The sequence below is a fragment of the Crinia signifera genome, chromosome 9 (genome assembly GCF_055691185.1).
Source record: "Crinia signifera chromosome 9, ASM5569118v1, whole genome shotgun sequence".
NCBI classification, from domain to species: Eukaryota; Metazoa; Chordata; class Amphibia; order Anura; family Myobatrachidae; genus Crinia; species Crinia signifera.
The window spans coordinates 29,263,648-29,285,707 of NC_139225.1; the positions used below are offsets into that span (position 1 = coordinate 29,263,648).

General features: G+C 49.2%; 1 pseudogene across 1 annotated transcript; it reads right to left on the reverse strand.

The window, feature by feature from the left end:
- Positions 1 to 21,909, reverse strand: LOC146035302 (ficolin-1-B-like; annotated as a pseudogene). The gene is made up of 7 exons (XR_014460616.1): positions 21,886 to 21,909; positions 19,837 to 19,950; positions 19,658 to 19,720; positions 5,780 to 5,907; positions 4,808 to 4,937; positions 816 to 942; positions 1 to 377 (listed from the first exon to the last, which is right to left on the reverse strand). The product of XR_014460616.1 is annotated as a ficolin-1-B-like (transcript).
- Positions 21,910 to 22,060: the final 151 nt, after the last annotated feature.

Consider the following 22,060-nt stretch of genomic DNA (forward strand, 5'->3'; position numbering starts at 1 on the left):
AATAGCATCAATGCAACAACAGATATGCATCAACAACATAAACATTGTATAACTTGCATTACCAGGCTTACATTAAGTACCAGGATAAGGGTCGCCCTTTGTCTACGATTTAGTTTTCAAAACTTCTCAGGATTGTGGCCGAAACTTCATTTCTGAAACCTTGTATGAGTATTTATACCCTTTTCCGGTCACCCAGTTAATTCCATTGGCGTAGCTGCTGTGGTTGCCCCTCAGGTAGAGCCCATTCAGGTTAGACCCGTGGCAAGCTGTGTACCACCACCCTCCTTTGTAGGCCTGGGCACAATTATGTGCGGCTCGGTCATTGTCTCGATCTTTGGTGGAAAATTGGGAATTTTTGTGCTGGGAAAAAGAATCACCTGGAACGGACAGGAAGAGGAAATGACATTCCAGATAAATATCAGTTGAATTTTTATTATCATTTTTTAAGTGTAAGAAAATGTGGGTTCTAGCCCAGGAAGTCCAACATGGATTAAAGATTGAATTTAAATAGATCAACTTTGAGCCCAAATCATCAAAATTTAGTAAATAGATCACCAAGACTCATCAGATGGGCAATATTGCATCTGTTTATTATAAAACTACACTAGATGGCGCCATCTCACAATATGAGGGTAATTCAAATGTGTTGCATGCAGGAAACCACTAGATGGCACTGGAAGAAGCAGCATAAACAATGATGTCACAGTGCATTTTCCATTCAGAACACATTAGTTACAGGTATGTATCATTCATTTCTTCAAGTTTGCAATCCTGGTACAGAAGCTCAGGCTATTGGGAGGTTTGCACAATAATACCTGCACTTCCTGCTACAAAGCTGATGTCACTCAACGTGTTCCTCCACTGCAATGTGGAAATTGCTGTACAAAGCGTGGCTGTGGCTGTTTGCAAAATCGGTGAGATCGATGCGCAACTGGTACGTTCCTTAAAAGGCAACAGAGAAGGTGGTATCCTGTAAGTTGCTGAATCTGAAATATTCTACAACCCTTTCTTTTAAGCGTATTCCCAATTAATTTTGCTGCTATGATGGTCTGTAATTACTTGCCACTTTCTTGTTTCCACTTTTGTGCAGAGGAACTACATTAGCTCTGTATTCAGTCCTCTGGAATTGAACTTGTAGCTGGTGACTGATTGAATAATTCTATTAATGGGGTTACCTGCACCCATTTAATCTATTTTAGTATCCTTGGATGTATCACCCTTCACCTACTGACTTTATTCCTCAGCCTGGGTAAATCTGATTACCTTCTTAGCCTCCTTCTGTCTAACAAGATACACCTCCTTGTCTACATTTTTTTGTGTCTGCTTAGATATCCTAAAGACCAGCTTTTTTTGCTTTCATAGACTACACTGATGTCCTTTTCATGGTTCTTTTTCTAAGTTTTAATACATAGGTCTGTTCTCTTTAGTATGCACTTTAATTATTCCCACCCCTCCTGCACTGTATGCGGTCATTAGGTCGACTGTGTCTAGGTCGACAGTCAATAGGTCAACCACTATTGGTCGAAATGCAGGAGGTCGACACATGAGAAATCAAAGGTTCACTTTATAGATATGGGAAAATGTTTTGTTTGTGTGTGAGGAGTCGGTCTCTGTCTTTATTCTAAACCAGAGGTTCCCAAATGCGGTCCTCAAGGCACCCCAACGGTCCAGGTTTTAGGCCTATCCATGGCTCAGCACAGATGGTTAGATCAGACTGACTGAGCTACTCATTAAGGGCCTTATTTTGGTTCACTCTTTCTGACAAAATCCTTCTTAGATGGACAAAACCATGTGCACTGCAGGGGAGCATATGCAAAATGTGCAGAGAGAGTTAGATTTGGGTGGGGTTTTATTTCAAAGTGAGATCTATATTGAAGTGTAAAAATAAAGCAGCCAGTATTTACCCTGCACAGAAACAAAATTACTCACCCAAATCTAATTCTCTCTGCACATGTTACATCTGCCCCCCTGCAGTGCACATGGTTTTGTCCATCTAAGAAGTATTTTGTCAGAAAGAGTGAACCAAAATAAGGCCCTAAGTCACCTGTGACCAAGCATGGATAAACTTATGCAGCCCACACACGCACCGATTCCAGCGTGCGTTGTGGGCTTAACTAGCACACACAGCATCGCATCGTATGCCTTGTGCATACGATGTGCATGCGATGCGATGCTGTGCTAGAAAAAGCTAGTACAAAAAGTATGTGCTGCACATACTTTTTGTACTGTATGATGAGGTGCCGCGGGAGCGCGCACCCCATCGTACAGCATCGCACCGCCGGCATCGGCGCGTGTGTGGGCTGCATTAATACTCAGCCGTTGGGGGTGCCTTGAGGACCGCGTTTGGGAACCTCTGTTCTAAACCATACTGCAGATGGTCATTGAATCCCAGATTTTCACCCACTTGTGAGCGGGATGCGCCTTGCAATGAATTTGGGATATGCCTACTACTAGTGGAACTTGGTATGGGACAAAAATAAATCTTTCCTAACTGCTTGAAGCATCTAGAACAATTTTGGGCTCATGTCTAAGACCAATAGTATTTGTAATTTAGGAGTTTCGGAAAAAATAGTAAACTGATTAAGTTCATGCTTTTTGAAAGCAAGGTTGGATATAAAACAGACTTTCTGCTGACATTAAATTTTTGTTCTAGCAAAGTGGATTCTTAAACTCTTCAAAAGTCTGACTAACGAGAAGATAACCTGTATAGTCTCATCCACCAAAAATACACCCATCATTCTCTGCCGCCCCTGTAATTTCAGTATTAATAGCCCTTGTTTGGCTATTCAATATAACACTTCCCTCACCCTCTACATTTTCATACAGTCCAACAACAATTCTGCTATCGATGGTCTACAGTTTCTGACCATAGTTGGAAAACGATTGAAGGTTGAGCCCCTGATGGATAATGGTTATGCATGTGCAGACTGTGGCCACCATGGACATTGGTAAAGCCCTCTAACAATGCCAGCAAACCATTGATGCAGTGGCGTAAGTTCATCCCAGTTGCCCGGAGGCAAGATAAGTATTGGTGCCCCCCCAAGTAAGGTGTCTGTCTCCAGTAGGGTCATGGGATCTAACACAGGGTGTGACACTTGCAAAAATGCTGTTAGAAGGGGGAGTCAGCCACATTAGAAATATCAACTGCTTTCATTTGACTGATTCAAACTTGAAGGGGAGGAGAGGTGCCCCCTTGGGAACAGGAGCCCGGCGGCAGATGACTCCATTGCCTCCCAGAGTTCTGCCTCTGCATTGATGGTTGATAATGATGGATGGTTTGATGTCAATCCGTATTTCAAACCAGGAAGTGTCTAGGTACAGTAAGCTCTGTCATCCATGTTCAGTGGACCACAATCACATCTCCAGAGCTATGATCTACCAACCTCAGTTCTAGAACACTTTCACCACAATCTCTACAGCTCCAGGATAGAGAAATATTAATTGAGGTAGAAAAACACAGGTTTGCTACCGGTGCCGGATTAACCCCTATGGGAGCTCCAAGGCAGCTGAAGATGCTATTACTGGAGGTGAACCAGCACCACCTAGTCATCCTAGGCAGTTGAAATCTCGGGTGCCTCCATCAAAAATTCTCTCCTAATATGTGTCCTCTCGGGACCACCTGTCAAATGATCTAATGCGTTTTTACATTTTACCATCCAACAGTCTACAAACTGTAATGTGAATCTGATGTCTATGGTTTATTTCAGGAATAGGGAACCTTTGGCCCTCCAGATGTTGTTGAACTACACATCCCAGCATGCCCTCCTACAGTTTTGCTATTTGGCCATGCTTAAACTGTTGCAAAGCATGCTGGGATGTGTAGTTCAACAACAGCTGGAGGGCCAAAGGTTCCCCATACCTGGTTTAGGGACTTTATAGAGAAAATACTGCATTAATGTAATGTACCCATTAACAATTTAGAGTCTTTCAGTTGATTCGTTTTCTCTATCTTTTGGAAATAATTTCAGAAAGCTTGATTGTAATTTACTTTCAAAATCAAATCAATATTATTTTGACCTGTTATTGCAGGACCCCTAGGCCGGTGCCTACTTTTTGGTAATCCGGCACCAGGTTGGTTTTGCCTTGTAAATGAGTGCTTTTTAAAAAAAAAAAAGCCCAATATTCTCCAGCATCCTGCACCTCTGGCAAACTCAATCATCAATATAGATGTCAAGTGTCCGTTGGTGTGTCTCCGAAACACTGCCATTGGCAGCGAGTGAAACGACATCTCTTTCTCTCTCACACATGCACAAACACAGAGGCAATCACAAGGTAGCTGACTAGCTTTGGAAGCATTTGCTTTGAGCAAGCTTACTAGTATGACATATGTCCCTCGTGTGTCTCTTATTCACCTTGCCTGGCTGATGGGGGAAAAAATGTACAACACAGTACAATAAAACACTTACTTGCATCTCTAAAGCTCATAACATATTATAAAAGGACATGCGTACATAATAATACTTCTACAGTGGTTCTCAAACTCGGTCCTCAGGGCCCCAAACACTTTCCTAGGTCTCCTGTGAATGACAGTTGTTGATACACAGTGCTCCTGCCAGGTGATCTGGAACACATGACCTGTTCAAGCTCCTGTGGAAGTTGTTTGAGAACCTATTAAGTATGATAAAGGTAGAAGCTTAATCAGGGCCGCAACTAGAGGGGGCCAGGCGGTCACATGTCCTGGGTGCTGGATGTGATACCCATATGTATGTACATGGTAGAGACGGAGCAGTGCCTGATTTCTGCCTTGCCCGGGTGATGTAAATCCTACTTTCAGCACTGTTCAATTTTTTATGAAGTACAACCAAACCTGAAGCCGTGAGACGGTGAATGTTATCGTTCCCCAGCCAGAATTCGCCACCTTGGTGACCAAATCCCTTCTTGTAATTGTTCCAGTCCCTAAAGAAATCCACAGAACCATCCATCCGCCTCTGGAACACCTGGAAAAGGGAGAATGAAGTCATACATCATACTGTAACAATATGGCCGCCAACTGAAGATGGCGCCAATATTTACAGGGGAGATTTCGTGTTATGTCATTGTTCATACTCGAGCAAACACTTTGGGGGGGTTCAATTAAATTTTTTTTTTTTTAAGAACCCCACTTGAAAATGAGACGCAGTGATTTCAGGAATCAGCATGTCTTTTTTTTCTTGCACCCCAGAGGTAGTCTAATATTTTTCCCCCTAAAATTGATTTACTTAGGAAAGATCATTGGGATTTGCTATGGCACCCTGGCAGCACCCCCCTTCCCTATTCCCCTAAGCAGGAAACCTGCATGCCTTTTTTAAAATTGGATATTGCAAGGTATGTGGGCTACACCTCATGCCCAATGGAATTACCTCCAGATTCAGAAAAAGTAGCAAATAATTTAAAAAAGACACAAGCAATAAGCAATTTACACCTGGAACAAACCATATGCAATCCAGGGGTATGAATGTTTTTTGCATGCAGGTAAAATGTAGAAATTCGCTAGGAAATACCCCTTCCCAAATATACCAGAATCAGGCCCTCTTTTCCCTACCACATGTACATGCACAGACACCGGGGAAACCTACGCGAGTACTGAGAGTACATACAGACTTCACACAGAGCTGTGTTGGGAATTGAACTTGAGAATCTAAATATGTGCATTTACAATTGGTTGTTTTAGTGGGGTAATGCAGAGCTGAACATAATTTTGTCTTTTTTTAAATGATTATTTTGTAGCTTTTTACTGTAAATCCCCAACTTGAATGACATCTTCCTATAAACATTAACTTCCCAGACAAGCAATAATTACCAGCCACCCTCCTCCGTCAGTTTCCATGTCGCACATCACTGTGAGAGGAGCGCCACCTGGTGGGTAAATTGTGTACCAGCCAGTAAGACTCTGTCCCTGGTCCTGTATTTGCTTGCAGTTCTGGGCAGCTAAATAAATGGAATACGTGAACATGCATTAAAGCACATTTGCCACCTACACCCAACCGGACACAACACATTATTTGGCACGCTATGAAGCATGTTGGTTTGGACCTTTCAATTTGGTCCTATATCCCCTGTTCATTATGCCCTAGAGGGTGCACTTTTCCCAGTGTGCGTCATTAGGGTGACAGTCAAAAGGTCGACCGCTATTGGTCGACAGGCCAATGGTTGACATGGAAAAAAGGTTGACATGAATTTTTAATTTTTTTTTTTTTTTAGAGTTAGATAGTAATAGAGCGCAATGAGGGAATATGCCTGAAGCTCAGCGAGCCATACGAGGGGACACGGTACACTTATGCGGTCTCAATGTCGACCTGTGCCGACATAGACACAAAAAAAGAGGAAACTCATGTCGGCCCTTTTCATGTGTCGACCTAATGTCCCTTTTCCCTGCAGTCTCAGGCTCCCTTGCTTAATGGTCAGGTCCAGTCTGGTGGCATAGCAGGGGGTACACGCACCTCCTCTTGAAATCCTGTGTCTGCCCCTGTGACTCTAAGGGGTGTATGTAGTGAAGGTCGAATTGTGGTCGTCGGTCGATGTTGAACAATTTATGCCCGATGTTGAAAAAATGAATAAAAATAATCGACTTTTAGTAAATATGTCCCCAAATGTCTTCTGTTGACTATGATCTTACTGCGTTCATGGATAGGGGACCAGGGATTGATTTAGTGACATCAAAATAGAGCAATTAACCGTGCATCTTGGTAACACCATACCGTATTGCGAGGGGGGGGGAGGGGAGGGTTAGATTTAGGAGAAGCTCGGAGAGGAGATGCTGGTGGCCAGTATGAGGAGTGGAGCTGGAATGTCCCATCACTAGGCCCCTAAAATGATGCCATATTCACAACATTAACCCCCGCCCCTCCGTATGGAGCTGCAGTTCAGGTGTAATTCCCTCTTCCTTCCCTCTTCACTGGAGGAAGGAGATCCATCCGGCTACTGTTCTTGGGGTAAAGGAAACTTCTCGAAAAATCTGTCAACACGTGAAACTTCCGGGAGAGTAGGATTTACCCTGCATGCAAAAAATGCGTGTATTCGCACCACTTAAATTGCAGCAAGTTGAGTTGCAGAATTATTTGCTCTTTTCTGCTCTATTCCCAACTCCTAATCAGACCTTAGATCAGGAGTTAATAGAGTAAGTTATCAAGAAGATCATTTCCATGTATTATATTACGAGGCTGGATTGAAAAGTAATCTCTTCATGGCTATAAGTTTTTTATTTGTGAGCACATTTGAACACTTTGTTTTGTACATGATAACTCAGTTTATCCTCTATGTAATGCACTATTATATTTTCAACGTAGTTCCCATCCTTTTCCACGCATGTGCGCCAACGCTTGACGAGTCGGACAAACTTGTCGGAGAAGAAAACTGGTGGTTGTTGTCGCCACCAGGACTAAACGGCAGCTTCCACCTTGGCGTCAGAGTTGAATTGTTCACCCTTACTCATTCATCTTTAGGAAGAGGTGAAAGTCGCAGGGTGCAAAGTCAGGCTGTACAACGGGTGTGGCAGAACCTCCTTGAAATGCAGGTGCTGCAACTCCCCAGTTCCCAAGGATGAGGGTCAACACTTCAACTCTGACGACGAGGTGAAAGCTGCCGTTCGGTCCTGGTGTCGACAATAACAACCAGTGGCCGCTCCTGCCTTTAGACTTAAGGAGGGCTGCAATTTCCTGGGTACTGCTCATTGCAAACAGTCATTAATTATTTGCAGGTTATTAGTTTGATTTGCGCTGTACTAGTGTTTGTATGCATTTACTGTAAATAAATGATGTACGCATATGCACCCAAACACAGGTACAGAGCAAAATACACACTTTTAATAACTTTAATATTAATTAAAGTACACAAAATGATACTCTTAATAAAGATCTACACACAAATATTAAAATAAAATAAACTTCCATGCACCTCTCTGGTGCAATGCATACCTTCCTTCAGCTGCATCACACTGAGTGACTCACTGAAGTCTGGGCATGCTCACTGCAGAGGATTTGGAAGCACCGGAGCTCTGGTGCTGTCTGACTGTCTGTGTCTCTGGTGTTGTGATTTTAACTGGAGGGGCTGCAGCCCTATAGCAGGAGCCGCCACTGATAACAACCATCAGCTTTCTCTCTTTTCTTCTCTGACGACTCGTCAAGCGTTGGCGCTAGGGTTGCCACCTCTCCCGGATTTCCGGGAAACTTCGATTTAGGTGGCAACCCTCCAAGAGGCTTTTTCAGTTTCCCGGATTCCGGGATTCTCCCGGAATTCGGGTGTCTGAAAAAGCCTCCCTGCCCTATTCGCCGCCTATCCGCGTCCTAAGTGCCCAGCCTGCCGCAGCGCCCCAGGCCGCCGCAGCGCCTGCCAGGACTGCCTCCGCAGCCTGACAGACGCACTCACGAGATGATGATGTCCACATCTCGCGAGTATTACCTGTAGCCTGCCTCCCGCTGCATAGATCTGTGCTGCGCTGCTGCTAGCCTCCGGGATTCGGGAAACGTGGACCTCCCAGCATGCCCTGCCTCCGCCCTCCACTCTCCGCTGCTGCCTGGACTGGAAACCGCGCTGCTTGAAACCACTGGACTTGAGCCGCGCTGTCCCCCGGCCTGTCAGCACTGCCCCCCCCCCCCCGCGGCCTGCCAGCTGCCCCCCCCAGTGCTGCCCACCCCCAGCCTGTCAGCTAACCCCCCCACCACGGCCTGCCAGCACACCCCCCCTGCCCATATGTATACATATGTATGTATATATATATACATATGTATGTATGTATGTATATGTATACATATGTATGTATGTATGTATGTACAGTATGTATGTATATGTATACATATGTATGTATTCCACTTTGGAAATAGACCACGCCCACTTTTGGTATAAGCCATGCCGTCTTTTCCGGAGCTCGCACGCATTACAGTTATAGGGGTCAATCTCCAGGAATCAAGTAACAATAAGGTGCCAACCCTAGTTGGCGCACATGCGCGGACAGTTATGGGGACTACATTGAAAAGTGAATAGTGCATTACATAGAGGATAAACTGAGTTATCATGTACAAAAAAAGTGTTCAAATGCGCTCACAAATAAAAAACTTATAGCCATAGAGGCATTACTTTTCAGACCAGCCTCGTACTTTGTTATTTCCTGTTTCCATTTAATTACACTGCATTTCAGTATACCACACTTGAATAATTAATAAATCAACATGAGTAATAGAACTGGTATTTATGCCAATTATAGAACAAAAAAATAAAAAACAATTATCAGTATTTGGAATATATGTTCAGTACAAAAATCAATTTTGCATAACATTTGACCTCATTTGTCTAATACTTACTTCCTTGGGTGTGAACGCCTGGATCTCCTTTATCTCCTAGACCAGGGGTTCCCATCTTTTTTGATTCACGGCACCCTAGAGAATCAGAATTTTTTTCACGGCACCCCTAGGTCAAAAAATAATTATTCGATTGGGTTTATATGCGATTCTTAGGTTTAGTTATGTGGTAAAGGGCAGGATTTGCTGCTGTTTGTACACATTCTATGATTGGCAGCCACCAGCACTGGTTTTGCTCATAAATAATTAACCATTAATAATTTGAGTTGGTCCTGGACCACCAAGCCGCGGCACCCCTGCATGTGTCCCGAGGCACCCAGGGAGCCACGGCACACAGTTTGGGAACCACTGTCCTAGACAGAGAAAGTGTATTTTATTACTACAGATGCAGATGACATCAATGTACTGTACATATGGGTTAACCTGGCCATCTGAGCCTATTCTTCTCATAGCTATTCCTTGGCTCACACTAGCAGCGCATGTTTTCCATACCTCCTTTGGCACTTGTTTCCTAGCACGGCGCCCATCGCATCGTATACCATAAACCTTACAATGGTATTTTCATACCCCCAGTATCAACGTCGGCGTGGAGTTGTTTTTAAGTAGTGTGGCGAGTGCAGCGAGCCTGAAGCGCGGCGAGTGGACGCGGAATACATGTAAAGTAATATGCGTCCCCTCGCGGGGCTCGCTGTGCTTGCCAAAATATATAACTTAAACTCCACACTGAAGTGGATACTGGGGATATGAAAAGGTCGGAGGATGCATACCGCCACCCCTCGCGTACCGCCGCCCCTTGCGGGCTCACTGCGCTCGCCATGCTTCATGGTTGGCGTTCATAGTGGGGGTGGCGTGGGGGTGCATTTAACATTGCAAGCACCCATTAGGGTGCTTATACAATTAAAAATCGTATAGGGGGGCAATTTAACATTGAAAACACCAATTAGGGTGCTTATACAATTTAAAATCGCATTGCATCGCATGTGGCTATATGGCATGCGATGCGATACAATGCATAAGATGCCATACGATTGTGCTAGTAAACAAGTACCCCTTTTTTTTGGAGTACAGGTGTACTCATTATTGATTGATGTTTAAACAAAAACCCAGATCTGATTCTGTCTGTGTGATATTTAAACAAAAACACATTACCAAGGTTTTCATATGGAACAAAAAACTTTTAAAAACTCACATATCCAGTATTTTCTATATGACATAAAAAATACAAAGAGAAAAATTAGTTTTTTTTTTTATGTCTGCCTGATAATTTAAACCCCCCCCCCCCCCCATAACTATAAAAAACAATTCTGATTTTTGGGCAATATTTCTAGAATTTTTTTATGAAAAACCTTGAGCCAATTTCTGATATTTTTTAGAACCCTGAACCTATATATATGCTGTAGTCTGACTGAGGATACACTTAGCTCCTGGCTCACTGAATTATATTATTGAAAGTGGGTCTGGAAGTTGTCTACCTTATACCGGTTGTACGAATAATTAACATTCCCGAATGAGTGTCTACTTCTCCGCCCAACATTGATTTGATTCCGGGTTGTTACGGAGCCTATTTGTTACATCGGCCTAATGATGTGTACACACGGTCCTATTTCCTTTCCGATGTTGATGATATAGTCAACATCGGATTGGCATCGGATCGGCATCGGATGCCGATGCAGATCGCGAGGGTTTTAATCCTTGCAATGCCGATCCGATCCCGATGCGCATTCACGTATTGGAAGCCAGAAAGTCTTGGCTGCCTTGTCTATATAGTGCAGATCTGTACTATATAGTCAAGATAGGATGCAAATCGGATGTGCCTTAAGATCCTATCCACGATCCTATCTGATCAGATCGTGGATAGGATCTTAAGGCACATCTAACGTGGGTACACACCATAAATTCAGACAGAGTATTCAATATTATCAGCCCGTTTACAACGGTATTCCCAAGTGATTTTGCGCTGAGAACCTCGGCTTATGATTTATAGACCTAATTGGATCCAGATCACCCCTGAGGAAGTCCTAACGGACGAAACGCGTAGGGTCGTATCTGTACAACTTTATTCCGGTGTTGGATCATCTTGTTGGATCTACTGTTAAATTTTTATGTAACGTCTTATCATTGAATTGAAATTTTATGTATTAATGACTGTAATAAATACAGATTTTTAACAGTGTGTAATCTCTGTGGTGAAAAATTATATTGGGTGCACTCCTATTGTTTTTCTTGTTTCTATATATATATATATATACTAGGTGATTCATCGCGCCCTACGGGCGCTCTTCACACCGTCGTAAGGGGCTGTGCCCCCTTAACCTGTGTACGCAGTTATTGTGAGGGTTGGGTGGTGTGGGTGGGGATACTGTGTGTGGTGGAGTTGCAGGGTTGGCCCGTGTTGTTTGGTTTGGTGCCGTGACGCTTGTGAGGGAAGTGGGGGTGCTGTAGTTGGGTTGGAGGTGCGGGGTGAGGGATCGGGTGTGAGTGTGTTGTGGATGGGGGCGGGTGTTGGTGTACTGCGGGTGCTGGAGGATACTGTGGGTGTTGGAGGTCAACATGCGGGGTGTTTTTAGGATGGGCGGTGTATGGAATTGAGTATGTAGGGGGAAAAAAGGAAAGTCCCGAAGAGGGAATAAGCCACAAAAAACATCCAAACATCATTAGTGGTAAGCAGAGAGCGGCGTCGCGCTAGCTGCTGCTTACCCTCCTTGCAGTATGTATTGCCGAGTGTGGTCCGTTCTGTACTGGCATCTGCTATTCGGCACCCCATCCCCACCCCGGAGATCCGCTGCTTTGGGGCGTGAATCAAGGGAGGGTGGGCGCAGGGGGGTGGTGCGGGGGTCCGTGAATCGCGGGAGGGGGCATGAATCGCGGGAGGGGGGGTCGTGGGGGGTTCCGAATCGCAGGAAGGGGGGTATGGGGTGTGCCGTGAATTGCGTGAGGGGGGCATGAATCGCGGGAGGGGGGGTCCCCGAATGTGTGAATTACGGGGCGGTCGCAAATCGCGAGAGGTGCCGAGGGGGCCCGCAAATCGCGGGAGGGGGGCGCTACGGGGGGTTTCGTGAATCGCGGGAGGGGGGGTCGTGGGGGGTTGCGAATCGCAGGAAGGGGGGTGTGGGGGGTGCCGTGAATTGCGTGAGGGGGGCATGAATCGCGGGAGGTGGGGTCCCCGAATGTGTGAATTAGGGGGCGGTCGCAAATCGCGAGAAGTGCCGAGGGGGCCCGCAAATCGCGGGAGGGGGGCGCTACGGGGGTTCCGTGAATCGCGGGAGGGGGCGGCGCGAATTGCGGGAGGGGGGTCGCAAATCACAGTAGGGGGGGGGTGCCGTGAATCGCGGGAGGGGGGGTCGCGGGGGGCCCTTTTAATGCCGGGAGGGGGGGTCGCAGGGGTCCGGCGAATCGCGGGAGGGGAGGATGCAGGGGTCCTGCGAATCGCGGGAGGGGGCTCGCGGGAGGGAGGGGGCGCTGGGGTCCCGCGATTTGCGGGAGGGGGTGGTCGGGTCTGGGACGGATATTAGACAGCACTTACATCGACAGCCATTACATCGACACCATTAGTTCGACAGCTCAATAGGTCGACATGGTTTTAGGTCGACATACCATTAGGTCGACATGTCATTATGTCGACAGCTCATTAGGTCGACAGCTCATTAGGTCGACATGTTTTTAGGTCGACACTGCCATTAGGTCGACAGAGTCTATGTCGACAGTCAAAAGGTCGACATGGGTTTTTTCACTGTTTTTTGGCCGAAATGTCGACACAGTCGACATGGACACAGTTTGAAGTGTACCGCAGCCGCTCGCTATGCTTCGGGCACGGTGCCTCGCTGCGCTCGGCACACTATTTTATTCTCCCACCACGCCCTAGTGGATAGTAGGGCATGAAATACCGCCTGTCGGCACATGTCGGCTCAATAAACAGTGAAAAAACCATGTCGACCTTTTGACTGTCGACATAGACACTGTCGACCTAATGGCAGTGTCGACCTAAAAACATGTCGACCTAATGACCTGTCGACCTAATGAGATGTCGACATAATGACATGTCGACCTAATGGTATGTCGACCTAAAACCATGTTGACCTATTGAGCTGTCGAACTAATGGTGTCGATGTAATGGCTGTCGATGTAAGTGCTGTCTAACAATAGTCCGGATACCGGGGTGGTCGCGGGGGTCCCGCGAATCGCGGGAGGGGGGTCGCGGGGGTCCCGTGAATCGCGGGAGGGGGGGTGCGGGGTCCCACGAATGGCGGGAGGGGGGGTCACGGGGGTCCCGCAAATCGCGGGAGGGGGGGTCGCGGGGGTCCCGCGAATCGCGGGAGGGGGGGTCGCGGGGGTCACGCGATTCGCGGGAGGGGGGGGGGGCGGGGGGGGCACGGGGGTCCCGTGATTCGCGGGAGGGGGGGTCGCGGGGGGGTCCCGCAAATCGCGGGAGGGGGGTCGCGGGGGTCCTGGCAGAGGGCAGGGATGTGCAGGAGTAATGGTGGATGGTGGCTGTGGAGTAATGGTGGATGGTGGGCGTGTACTGTAGCCCTGGCTGGGCGGGGGGAGGTGATGTCAAGGGGGTGGAACGTTAGACACATGAAAGTGAAACTGTTCTACACAGGAACGTTCTCCACAGGGGTTGAGTGACAGATCTGGCTAAATATATAAGAGACTAGGTGATTCATCGCCCCCTACGGGCGCTCTTCACACCGGCGTAAGGGGCTACGCCCCTTAATTTGTGAACATTTGTATTGTGAGAAATATGGTTAGAATTGTATGAAAGATGCCCTGTATTGCAGCTTCTGGCAGTGGGTGAGGGTCCAGCGTGGCAGCACAGGAGTACCGGACGGTGGCCCTGAGTCAGTGTCTCCTCCTACTGGGTGGGAGTTAGGGTGCATGAGAGCAGGAGGCTGGGATATGAGGCATGATAGGGGTATGTGGGCAACACAGCGTCAGCGATTACCCAGTGGTGGAAGTTACGGTTCAGGAGAGCAGGAAGCTGGGTAGTGATAGGGGTGTGTATGCATATGGGGGACTAAAGAGGGTGGTGGACACTGTGTAGCTTCTGCCAGTGGGTGAGGGTCCAGCGTGGCAGCACAGAAATACAGGAGTCAGTGTCTCCTCCGACTGGGTGGGAGTTAGGGTGCATGAGAGCAGGAGGCTGGGCGGTAAAGCATGATAGGGGAATGTGGGCAACACAGGGTGAGCGGGTCTCCACTGGCGGAAGTTACGGGGCAGGAGAACAGGAGGCAGGGCAGTGTCCTCCCACATTGATGGCAAAAGTATTCAACATCGGCCATAAACCATCGATTATTTGAAAATCATTGATGGTCGATGGGCATCCCTAGAACTGGAGGAGGGTGGGGGACAGTATGCAGCTCCCGGCAGTGGGTGAGCGTCTCCTCCCACTGGGAGGGAGTGAGCGTGCATGAGAGCAGGAGGCTGTATAATAGTGGTATGTGGGCAAGACATTGATAAAAGTTGTGGCGCTGGTGCAGAGGGCAGTGGGGAAACCTGCAGTGCGGCAGCCAGGGCCGGATTTCCCACCTAGGGGCGGTACCTGCTTGTGGTGGTACAGGATCCCCCATTGTCACGGGGGTACGTGAAATGCGGGAGCGGGGGCCGCGGTGGTCCGCTGGGGGGTGGAATTGCCGGAAGGGGGTCTGGGGGGTCTGCAAATTGCGGGAGGGGGGTGGTGTGTGGGGATCCGCGGTTAGCGGGAGGGGGCGGGGGTCCGCAAATCGTGGGCGGGGGCACGGGGGGGCTTGAATCGTGGGAAGGGGGGTCCGCAAATTGCGGGAGGGGGGTTGTCGGGGTTAGTGAATTGCGGGAGGGGGGGTTGCGGAGGTCCGTGAATTGCGGGAGGGGCGCGTGGGGTGCCGTGAGTCAAGGGGGGGTGGTGCGGGGGTCCGTGAATCACGGGAGGGGTCATGAATCGCAGGAGGCGGGGGTCGTGGGGGGGCTGCGAATCGCAGGAGGGGGGGTGTGGGGGGTTGCCGTGAATTGCATGAGGGGGGCATGAATCGCGGGAGGGGGGGTCGTGGGGGGTTCCGAATCGCAGGAAGGGGGGTATGGGGGGTGCCGTGAATTGCGTGAGGGGGGCATGAATCGCGAGAGGGGGGGTCCCCGAATGTGTGAATTACGGGGCGGTCGCAAATCGCGAGAGGTGCCGAGGGGGCCCGCAAATCGCGGGAGGGGGGCGCTACGGGGGGTTTTGTGAATCGCGGGAGGGGGGGTCGTGAGGGGTTGCGAATCGCAGGAAGGGGGGTGTGGGGGGTGCCATGAATTGCGTGAGGGGGGCATGAATCGCGGGAGGTGGGGTCCCCGAATGTGTGAATTAGGGGGCGGTCGCAAATCGCGAGAATTGCCGAGGGGGGCCCGCAAATAGCGGGAGGGGGGCGCTACGGGGGGTTCCGTGAATCGCGGGAGGGGGCGGCGCGAATTGCGGGAGGGGGGTCGCAAATCACAGTAGGGGGGGGGTGCCGTGAATCGCGTGAGGGGGGGGTCGCGGGGGGCCCTTTTAATGCCGGGAGGGGGGGGTCGCAGGGGTCCCGCGAATCGCGGGAGGGGAGGATGCTGGGGTCCTGCGAATCGCGGGAGGGGGCTCGCGGGAGGGAGGGGTCGCTGGGGTCCCGCGATTTGCGGGAGGGGTCGCGGGGGTCCCGCGTTTCGCCGGAGGGGGTGGTCGCGGAGGTCCAGCGATTCGCGGGAGGGGGTGGTCGGGTCTGGGACGGATATTAGACAGCACTTACATCGACAGCCATTACATCGACACCATTAGTTCGACAGCTCAATAGGTCGACATACCATTAGGTCGACAGCTCATTAGGTCGACAGCTCATTAGGTCGACATGTTTTTAGGTCGACACTGCCATTAGGTCGACAGAGTCTATGTCGACAGTCAAAAGGTCAACATGGGTTTTTCCACTGTTTTTTGGCCGAAATGTCGACACAGTCGACATGGACACAGTTTGAAGTGTACCGCAGCCCGCTCGCTATGCTTCGGGCACGGTGCCTCGCTGCGCTCGGCACACTATTTTATTCTCCCACCACGCCCTAGTGGATAGTAGGGCATGAAATACCGCCTGTCGGCACATGTCGGCTCAATAAACAGTGAAAAACCCCATGTCGACCTTTTGACTGTCGACATAGACACTGTCGACCTAATGGCAGTGTCGACCTAAAAACATGTCGACCTAATGAGCTGTCGACCTAATGAGCTGTCGACATAATGACATGTCGACCTAATGGTATGTCGACCTAAAACCATGTCGACCTATTGAGGTGTCGAACTAATGGTGTCGATGTAATGGCTGTCGATGTAAGTGCTGTCTAACAATAGTCCGGATACCGGGGTGGTCGCGGGGGTCCCGCGAATCGCGGGAGGGGGGTCGCGGGGGTCCCGAGAATCACGGGAGGGGGGTTCGCGGGGGTCCCGCGAATCACGGGAGGGGGGGTCGCGGGGGTCCCGCGACTTGCGGGAGGGTGGAAAGCGGGGGGTCCCGTGAATCGCGGGAGGGGGGGTGCGGGGTCCTGCGAATGGCGGGAGGGGGGGTCACGGGGGTTCCGCAAATCGCGGGAGGTGGGGGTCGCGGGGGTCCCGTGAATCGCGGGAGGAGGGTCCCGCGATTCGCGGGAGGGTCGCGGGGGTCCCGCGATTCGCAGGAGGGGGGTCAGGGGGGGTCCCGCGAATCGCGGGAGGGGGAGTCGCGGGGGGGTCCCGCAAATTGCGGGAGGGGGGGTCGCGGGGGGTCCAGCGAATCGCGGGAGGGGGGACGCGGGGGTCCTGGCAGAGGGTAGGGATGTGCAGGAGTAATGGTGGATGGTGGCTGTGGAGTAATGGTGGATGGTGGGCGTGTACTGTAGCCCTGGCTGGGCGGGGGAGGTGATGTCAAGGGGGTGGAACGTCAGACACATGAAAGTGAAACTGTTCTACACAGGAACGTTCTCCACAGGGGTTGAGTGACAGATCTGGCTAAATATATAAGAGATATATATATATATATAAGTACAGGCAATGCTGTCCCATGTAGATAATAGGAGAAGACTGCGTCACTCGGGACTGGTTCAATAACAAACAACTCATAGCCAGACAATGGTTAAGTTGACGTTTCACGGCTGTGTCAGACTCTTTTTAAATCCTTGGAGTGCCGCCTCACCATCCCCGTGTTATTTCAGCTCTACTCAGAACTGGAGGAGGGCAACCAGGTCATATCATTACTTGTTTACGGAGTGCCGGTCCATTGGACGGATTTATATACTATACATATATACATATATATATATATATATATATATATATATATATACACAGTAACAGTTTTTTTGTAACCCACAAATCCGTTGAGTTGTCTGTCCAATATTTTTCATTATAAAAAAACACTGGATTCGATGTTTCCTGCATGATAATTGAAAATATAAAAATAAACCTGTACTAATGTTGTCTGTTCAATCATTTAAAAAAAAAATCTTAATATAATATTGCCTGTCCAATAAATGGAATTGTTTAAAAATGTTGGTACCGATGTTTTCTGTCCAGTATTTATAGATTGTAAGCTTGCAGCAGGGCCCTCCTACCTCCAAGTCTGTCTGTTGTTACCCAGTTTGTTTTATCTCTGTTTACAATTGTAAAGCGCAACGGAATGTTACAAAAATCCACATCCAAAGACGCAGATGCTGTGTGACCTGCATCCACCTACAGTATGAATAAGCACCCCATTTAAAATTCACTCACTTGAATAAACTAGATACTAAAGGCCCCCATACACTAGAACGATTTATTGTGCGATTGTCCGATTTCCGACCGATCGTCCGATATATATCGGCCGATTTTTTTTACCGATAATCGACAATAACCTGCCGATTATTGCTAAAAATCAGCCGATATATCGGACGATCGGTCGGAAATCGGACAATCGGCCAAAAAATCGTTCTAGTGTGTGGGGGCCTTAATGCTTATAACCCACGTGAGTGTGGACATTTTTTGTGCTGTATTTTATGATTTACTTTTGGTGGAAGAGCACTATAATGGTCTTTACACATTAGCACACATTAAGACGGCTAATACCATACAACAACATTATAAGCAGACAAATCTTACAAAATAGAATTTGCTTTTCCAGAACCACTATTGCCATTAGGGCACTAATGGTTAGTTACGGTAACTTCTGAATTAATTTATTTTATAATAGTGCCCTCAGGTTGGAGGTCCAAGACCAACTCAAATTATTTATGGTCAACGTAATAGGCAAAACCAGAGCTTGCCCTAAAGTATGTGGACAACCAAAACCAAATCCTGCCCCTCACCACATAACCCGCCATCAGACGCCAGCGGGAGGGCGAAAAGTCTTCTACACGCCGGCGGAGCGCAGGAGCGCTCCTGAAGACGCGAGAAGCCGCCGGAGGATGGCGCAGAAGACGGCGGCGGGGAGAAGAGTTCCGGCGCCGCAGAAGACGCCGGGATCAAGACAGAAGATCTCCGGCGCCTTCTGCAAGAAAAAAGAAGATGGCTCCCGGAGAGGCCAGCGGGGGTGGGAAGCAAAAGAGCTGACGAAGCTCCCCCCAGCGGCCTCTCCCAACACCAGGTAGGGGCCTTTGGCCTCCTACCCTCCATCCACCCTAGACCACCGGGTGTCGGGCACTAGGCCCATGGGCAAATTCAGGCCCTTCTGGCCTGTGTGCGCATTAGTCGGGCCCTCTTGGCCTGTGGCTCATTTGTTTGTTGGGCCCTCCTGGCCCTTTAGTTATGAAGCTGGGCCCTCCAGCATAGGTGTTGCACTGTGGGCAACACCTGTGCTGGAGGGCCCAGCTTCCTAACTGTGGGGTCATATGACGTTTGGCACTGTGGGGGGCATATGTTTGGCACTTTGAGGGGCATGTGATGTTTGGCACTGTGGGGGGCATATGATGATTGGCACTTTGAGGGGCATGTGATGTTTGGCACTGTGGGGGGCATATGATGTTTGGCACTGTGGGGGGCATGTGATGTTTGGCACTGTGGGGGGCATGTGATGTTTGGCACTGTGGGGGGCATGTGATGTTTGGCACTGTGGTGGGCATATCTGGCACTGGGGGCATAAAGATTTGTCATGTGGCCACTCTCCTTGTGTCATATGACCACGCCCCTGACCACTCCCCGATCACGCCCCTTTTCGGCGCGCGCGCCTTCGGCACGCGCATGATGTTGGCTCTTTGGCTTGACGACTGATATTTTTCGGCTCTTTACCTCTGACCGGTTGGCCACCCCTGACATAGCCTAAGGATGATTTATAAGCCTAATTTACTTAATGTAATATTTTCCAATAAAATAATTATGATTCTCTAGGGAAACGTGATCCAAAAAAGTTTGAGAACCACTGACGTAATACAATATTTTACACATTTTGTGATTACTGCAACCTACTTACCTTTCTCTCCTGTAGGCCCGGCCTTCCCAGGAGGTCCCGGTGAGCCCTTATCTCCTCGGTCTCCTGGAAACATGAAGATGTACTATAAGCATTAAGAAGGATGCGGGCCTATTCCTTTGTGTTTGCTGTGGCCCAGGATCAGTTTATTTGGCATGGCATTGTGCGGGTAAAATGATTACCTTTTGGTCCCGTGGGTCCTGCCATCCCAGGAAATCCTGGTGCACCTGGGGTGCCAGGACACCCCCTTAATATAGCCATCTTTTCTGATCCTCCGACCCCAATGAGCTTCACATCTGTGGTGAGAAAAGAAGACGTTTACAATCATAGGTTGCAATCTGTTACCCGTAAGCTTCAGACACTCTCAGGGGTAAATTTTCTATGATTGGAGTTCTATTTTAGATTGTATGTTGCTATGGGCAACCAATCAGATTTGATCTATTAACGTCTAGAAGGTGCAAAATAAATAAAAAGTAGCTTCCATCTTAGTAAATTTCCACCTCAGTCCTCCCCACATGACCCCACTCACTGGGTGTATCAGTCACAGCCCACTACAAATTCAGGAAGTCAACTAATTAGTCACCTACAGTATTAAATTCTGCACTTAAAAGTAAGTCTAGAAACACAGCTTAGGAATTTCTAGCCTTTAGTAGAGGAAGGAGGCGGATCCACCTGGGGCGGAATACACGGCCCCCTCCTCTGATTGGGCAAGCTGCGTGACTACTCGCTCTGCAGAGAAAGTCATGTGACCCCAATATAAGCTGCTCCTATTTAATATTATGGATTTTTGTACTAAGACTTGGATAAAGTGGAGGGAGATCATCATCTTCTGTCATTTTTCAAACACAACAACACAGCCGTTAGAAGCTGATAGGTTGGTACTTTCGGCCTGATTCAGACTTGATTGCTGGGCTGTGAATTCAAATGATCGTGCATGGTACGGAGTGCACAAGCGACGAGTCCCCCTGCCATTGCTGGCCATTCGCAAGGTGATTGACAGATGGCAGCACCCCATCGTTTTCGGGGAGTGCCCCAGAAAACGTAGATGGACCCGGCCGCGGGGAGGGAGGGACGCTGACGTCATTGTAAAGCCGAATAAGCGTAGACTTACTCGACGGCTGCAAACAGGGGGGAAACCATGCAATGGTGAGTGATTGGGAATGGATTTCTCCTTGTGTGCATGGCTAACGCTTTCGCAGCCGTGCACAGGGGTGGGGAGACTCTCTGGCGGGCGGGGTTTACCTGATCGCTGGGCTCTGAAGAGTCACACCCCAGCAGTCAGGACTGAATCAGACCCTTTAGCTCTCTCCAAGCCTTAGCACCTAGGCCCCTTATTCTCTGCTTCACGACATAAAGAAGAAAACAAGTCAGAGGGTGGCACAGGGCAGGGGATGGCAGAACGCACCCGTCGCCCATTACTACATTTCTGTGCACATTTACAGCTGCCCTGTTGGCATAAAATCTACTGTAAGCAATGGGTCAGGCTGAATAATATACCAGCTGTCCCACAATTATTTCACAGCACCATTGTATGTAGGGTGGCCAATCCCGGGATCGGGATCGGCGGGATCCCGGGATTTGGCCCTAAAAAGTCCGGGATTTCAATCCCGGGATTGGAGTATCCAATCCCGGGATTTCGGTATTAGACTGCGCATGCACAGTCTAATACCGGGCAGCATCTGAACACTCGCTCAGACGCTGCCCGACTGTTCCAGACCCCTGTGTGCGGCCTGCGCAGCGTGACGGTCACGCTGTGCAGGCCACGCACACCGCCCACAGCCCCACACTGCTGTCAGTGTCACTCCTCCTGGCCGCCCGCCCCCACCTCTTCTCCTGCGCCGGCCAGCCCGCCCCTTCACCAACGCCGGCCCGCCCGCGCCTTCCTCCCGGCTGCAGTGCTGATATGAGGAGGTGCACGAGCCCGACGGCACCGTGCACCTCAATCCCACACCACTCCCGGCCGCCCGCCTGCCAATGTAAGTAAATCTGCGGGTCGGCCGGTGTGGGGGTGGGTATCGGGCACATGCCAGCAAACTAAGGATGCCAATCCCGGGATCCCGGGAATCCCGGGATTGAGCATTTTTCAATCCCGGATCCCAGGATTTAAAAAATGCCCCGGGATTGGCATCCCTAATTGTATGTTATACAATATAATTTTATGGAAGAACAGTATGATCTGTTATTATACCTAGAAAGCCAGTCATAAGATAAATCAAAGATGGTTTCCCTACCTGGGCATGTGTCCTCCGCCGTGCAAATGGATGCAGCTGCTTGTACCTCCCCTCATGGCTGATACCTGCGGACTGCTATTACCCTGCAGCACATTCAAAGATTTATATTTACAGCACGAAACATCTGTCCTAACGAACTTCCTGATGTGTAGCAATCAGTATTTCAGCATAGAAG